Here is a 6,343-nt window from a genome sequence, read left to right as displayed (position 1 = left end):
CAGCAATCAGTGAGCAGAATAACCATCTTTTGGCCACCCACTTCCTGACTTGTTATGTGAGAAAAATAACCCCTTCTTGTTCAGACTATTACTTTCTCATCTTGTAGATTCTCATCCAAATACAGACCTACTGGAGACTACTATATGCCTGTACTATATACTATATAGACTACTATATATCCCTACTCAGGGAACAAAGTGGATGGTTGCTAACTCTCTAGAAATAATGAATAACAGCAAAAAAAGTCATTCAAGATATAGCATTTATCAAAACAAGAAAAACAGAATGTGTTGCTTTTCTAAGAAAGGTCGTTTTGAGGGAGTCATACTGTGTTTCTTAAAAAAATAAGGATTATGATTTGTTTTTCTTTCTTAACTCAGCTGCTGGTATCTCATGTATGATCAAACCTCTATTTGCTGTGCTGGGTTGAAATCAATTGCTTTTATTTGTGTTTTTTTGTGAACATAACATTAGGGATTATAAATGTGCCACTTATAAGGGAATTTTATACTATATAAGTGATAGCTAATTAGTAATACACGCTCTTGTCAAGAAAACCACAAAGAGATAAATAAAGCTGTCCATGTTCCTGAATTTTAAGGAGTATAGTCAACCTGGGCTATTATTTTCATTTCTGTCAGCAAAAAGTAACTCTAAAATACTTCTCTGGGATGATTTTGTGATCTGCTTCAGGACTACCATATCTTATAGAAAGAAATCAGTGAGATTAAAAGAGATATCATAAATATTTTAGATCCTTTAGTAGCTGAAAGACACAATTTGGAGAGAGTTCAATGGAAAGATTTAGAAATAATGAAATCAATTCAAGGACTGACGGATAATGGAAGATCAAAAAGATACACTCAATGTGTTTTGGTGGACCTGTTACTCAGTGTGATACAACAATCTATAATTACGTGAGAGGCAACACCTGGGAGAGACAGAACTTTTCAAAGCACTGTATTTGGTTTTGATGGGTCTGGGCAAAACCCTCATTTCTTCAATAAATATTTATCGAGTGCCTAGTGTGGGAAGGCATTGCTTTAACCATCAAAGATACAGAGAAGAAAAGACTCAATCCTTGCCCGGAAGGTGTCTGTGATCTGGTGAATGAGTCAGAGTAATGAATAGGCAGGAGGAATACACAAGGTGCTGAAGGAGGCGGAGGGGCAGGCAGCGAATGCAGCCTGGCGGTGGGAGAGGACCACAGAGGGAGATGATGCTCGGTGGGGTCCTGACAAACTGGCAGGAATTAGCTAGAGGAGAGAAGGGAATTGTCCGGGTACGTGAAATAATTCACACGATTGTACCAAGGAGCGTGGTGCTTTAGGGAAACCGTGAGGAGCTCAGAAATGCTGGAGAAGCATGCTTGTGGGTGGTAGCAGGAGATGTGCTCAGGAAAGGCAAAGGGAAAATTGTCCAAACTTACCAAGAAAGTCTCCATGAGAAGACAAGGCAATTTTGAGTTAAACTCTGACATGTGGAATTTGAGAAGAGCATAGGATAGAAATAAATAGGTCCGGTCAAGCCCTGCTCTCTGTTGCAGTCTTTTAAAAGACATGGATATTGGGGCACCTGGGTGGCTTGGTTGGTTGAGCGTCAGACTCTTGTTTTCAGCTCATGTCGTGGTTTCACGGTTCGTGAGTTTGAGCCCCGCGTCGGGCTCCATGCTGACAGTGCAGAGCCTGCTTGGGATTCTCTCTCCCTCTCTCTCTGCCCCTCTCCAGCTTGTGTGAACTTTCTCTCTCTCAAAAATAAATAAACTTGAAAATATATAAATAATAAATAAATAAATAAATAAATAAATAAATAAATAAATAAATAAGAGAAATGGATATTTGTGAATATGTTCTGTAGACCAGTCCTCTGCAGGCTCCTTCGCCTACTGCCTGTGGATCTCAGTAGCCTCACCTTTCCTTCCCTTGAATGGACTGTGCCCCTTCTCACTGTGTTGTTCACCTTGAGGGGGTCTTCAAGTCTGTAGGGCTCTTGAGACCAGCCAGGGGGAAGCATTCACGGACTGCCTGCCCGTTTGCCATCAGAATGCATCTGTCTTGGGGCGCCTGGGTGGCGCAGTCGGTTAAGCGTCCGACTTCAGCCAGGTCACGATCTCGCGGTCCGGGAGTTCGAGCCCCGCATCGGGCTCTGGGCTGATGGCTCAGAGCCTGGAGCCTGTTTCCGATTCTGTGTCTCCCTCTCTCTCTGCCCCTCCCCCGTTCATGCTCTGTCTCTCTCTGTCCCCCAAAAAATAAACAAAACGTTGAAAAAAAAAATTAAAAAAAAAAAAAAGAATGCATCTGTCTTACCTCTTCCTGGTGCTGACCAGGGAAAGGAAACTTGAGGGGTAGAAAGTCAGCCTGTGCATTCTGTTGTGATGGAGTTTGATTGTCAGGAAGATTTGAGAGTCTTCAACTTAGAAACTTGGGCTTTGAGCCCCGACTCTGCCCACTGTCTAGCATCCTTGTAAGAACTAAACAGTGCTTTAAAAAGCATGGGACATGTTTCCTGCAGCCGGCCCTGCAGAGTTGCTTCTCTGAACCTTTTTCTGACACCACTGTGATGCTTTTCAAGTATGTTGGTAATTTAAGAGTCATGACCCAATATTTAATTTCTGTGTTTTAAAATGCTAAATGTTGACTTTCATCTTTTTTTTGTTTGTTTATTTATTTTGAGAGAGAGACAGAGTGAGTGAGCGGGGAGGGGCAAAGAGAGAAAGACAAAGAGAGGGAGAGAGAGAGAATTCTAAGGGCTCGAACCCACAAACTGTGAGATCATGACCTGAGCCAAAACCAAGAGTTGGATGCTTAACTGACTGAGCCCCCTGGGCGCCCCAACTCTTCATCTTTCTAAACTCAGTTGAGTGATCTGTTTTTCTCTAGTTTTTAGCATGCTAAGAAATTTGCATTCCTGGAACACATCCTTGGGAGTGTTTATGGACAATTGACCACTACTATATTCCTGCTTGTTTTCTTATACTGAGCAACACAGGTGATTACCTTCTGGAAAAATAAAGGAAACTCTAGGTGACACATGATTTAACAAACTAAAAATGATCCCTGAAAGTATAGTCTTAAGTGACAGATTATTTAAAAAGATAGAACAGGGAGACAGCAACTCTGTGTCAGCTGCAGATAGATCATAGGAAATGGCCACACCAAGTTGATGCAAGGAAGGCAGCACTGCAAGGGAACGAGGAACTTGGAAAATAGTCCCAGAGCGTTCGGCTTTGCTCCTGCTTTTAACTATTTTACTCACTAACATTTTATTAAAATCTTAGCATGTAGAATTGAGAAGGAGTAGGCAACCTAGTGGCAGCAATTGGTCTGGGCAACTGAAAACAGTAGTCTCCAAACGTTGGTTATGCGCCCTATTAGTAAATGAGATAAAGAGATGTGTCAATATTATATGATGAAGAGTGTATATGTGTATTTTTGATCTTTGAGTATAATTTAACTGGCACCTAGGTTGATTCAAATGAAAGCTTTAGCAGATATCAAGAACAGAGTAGCAAATGGATTTTATTTATGAATCTTTAATCATTCCACTGCTGTTGTTATTACAGCTGCATGAACTGCCCCAGAGATTTATGTCCTCATTCAACATTTATTGATCCAGAATTAGACAGTGTAGATTTAGAGTTTTCAACATTTATAACAGAGTGAGGGAGTCACTTGCAGTCGGGATCTTCCTTTAGTTAGAAAGGGTCGGCACTGATGGCCAGCTCAGAAAATGCAGCTGAGGCAGCGTTAGGTGGGACGAGGGTTCTCCAAGTTTCTTCTCCTAATTGCTGTGTACCCAAGGCCTGACTCTGTAGGGCAGGGCAGGCATGGTAAGCGGGTGACAGTATCTTTTCAGATCTTGCCTGTTGTTTCTATCATTAATCAAACGTGAATGGGCTAGAACACCTCTGAATGGGGACTTTCTTTCTTAGACCTGGAGTCGTTCCACTGAGACTTCCAACAGCCGCATAACTCACTGCAAACAAGGCACACTGCTCGTACAGTCAGGGGCAGGAAGCCTGGAAGAGGCAGACTGTGTGGCCTGGTGGCTCAGATGGGCTTGTAACTTTCACAGAAGCTGGTGTCGGAAGAACAAGCCAGGTCAGTGAGAAAAGTAGGAGTCTGTGCCTGGAAACTTTTGAGGCAAGGAGAAGAGTCAGGAAGAAAAGGGAGTTAGGAGAAAAGCAAAGAAAAAAATGCACATAGGAACAGTTAGGGGTAACAAATCTCAAGCAGGTTTGGTAAAGGAATGATTTTTATAGAGAGGCGTGTTTGCTTCTTTTCATACTTTGGAATTTGGGTCACATTAGACCACTTCAGTGAGAGTATGGACGTATCATGGCAATATTTGTCCTTCTAGGACTGGCTCGTTTCACTTTGTGTAATATCCTTAATATCTGTCTGTGTTGTTGCTTCTTGCATATGGCAGAATTTCGTTCTTTTTTTAAGGCTGAATAATATTTTGTTCTATGTACATACCACCTTTTCTTTACTCATGTGTCGATGGGCAGTTAGGTTATTTCCACATCTTGGTTATCGTGGGCAGTACTGCAGTGCAAACAGGAATGCTATCTCTTGGAGATCCAATTTCAATTCATTTGGATAAAAACCCAGTGGTGGGATTGTCAGATCTTTGTTTTTTTATGTTTATTCGTTTTTGAGAGAGAGAGATAGAGCGTGAGCAGGGGAGGGGCAGAGAGAGAGGGAGACACAGAATCCAAAGCAGGCTCCAGGCTCTGAGCTGTCAGCACCAAGCCTGACACAGAGCTTGAACTCATGAATCACGAGATCATGACCTGGGCCAAAGTTGGACACTCAACCGACTGAGACACCCAGGTGCCCCAAGATTGCCAGATCTAATCAGTGGGCATGAAGTTACAGTTAGGCAAGGTGAGTAAGTTCTGGAGATCTGCTGAACAACATGGTATATGGTATGGTTAACAATACTGCGCTGAACACTTAAATATTTAAGGGGGTAGATCTCATGTTGAATGTTCTTACCACAATAAAATTGTAAACATTGTATTTGAGGCTTCTTACATGCTGTGTGTTTGAATGCTTTGTTTACTCTAGGCTCCCAGGACATAAGTTTTCTTATATCCATTTAGTAGATACAGAAGCACAGGCTCACAGAGGATGACCATTTAGTTGAGGTCACACGGCACACACGAAAATCGAACCCGGGACTGGCCCCAAAGTCCATGTTTCTGGCCAGCTGGAAATAAGTGGAGAGGGACCCTGGGAATAAACTAAGCAGCTTTCGGAGAGGCAGTGTGATAAACTGTTGGTGTAGAGATGATTTGCCAGCTGAACTTTCAGAAAATTGTCATTTTCACCCTAATGCTTTAAAATGGATGCCATTAGACTGTGTTGAAACCATTTTCTTGACTTCTTTTGAATTTGCTTGACATTTAAAATTTTTTCCTGTCAGTACTCGCTGCCTTTAGAATGTAGCACCAGGCTTGTGTCCTGCAGACAACCCAGAGAGGATATTTGTGGTAAACGGCTTCCATGCATTCTTAGAATCTCTACTTCATACTTTTCCTGCTTTCCTGGCTTGTTCATCTGTACCTTCAACAGCCAGCTCAGGGAGGACCGTGGGTGGCCCATGGGGCCTCACCAGAGAAGTCTGTTTGCTACTTCTGACAACAGTCTATTCCATGCAATCCACGTTTCATTCCAACTTGGAGGCTGAAAAAGGTTTACATTATGACCCCAGAAAATGTCTGAAACAAAACAGCAAAGACATTGGTATTCCTAGATCTAGATCTTTCGCTGAAGAAGAAGAAGGAAGGGGAAGAGGAGGAGGACAATGAGGGGGAAGGGAGATAGGGAGGAGCAGAAATAATAATAATAATAACAATAATAATAATAATGGATCCTAGAATATGAGTACCAAACTGATAGGTATAAAGATGAATCTGTTATCTAGGCCATCTGTTTTGTAGGCAAATTTCAGACTCTAGTGTCATTTTCCAGTCTAATAACTGAGATGCAAGTTACTCTCATCTTCCTGTGGCAACATGACAAGTGGTAGAGTTATAAAGACACAGGAAAACACCATAAGTGAGCCCATTTGTGGTGGATCCATGAGACTTATCTGGTGTAGGTCCTTTGGATGAAGGGGGCTGTGGTCTTAGCTGCCCTAAGTGAATTCTCAGAGACATATCCAGATCGGATGGGCCAGCTCCTGGGATGGGCACCATTGGCATCATCTGGGAGCTTCTAGAGATGCAAAGTTTTAATCCCTAACCTAAAGCTAATGAATCAGAAGCTCCAGAGATAGAGCCTGGGGATCTGGGTTTGAAAAAGCCTATCGGATGATGCTAACACTTGCTGACTT

This window comes from Lynx rufus, unplaced genomic scaffold, assembly GCF_022079265.1.
Source record: "Lynx rufus isolate CCGP_SWC_20201006 ecotype Redwood Valley unplaced genomic scaffold, mLynRuf1.p SCAF_14, whole genome shotgun sequence".
In the NCBI taxonomy this organism is placed as follows: domain Eukaryota; kingdom Metazoa; phylum Chordata; class Mammalia; order Carnivora; family Felidae; genus Lynx; species Lynx rufus.
This window is presented reverse-complemented; position numbering follows the sequence as displayed.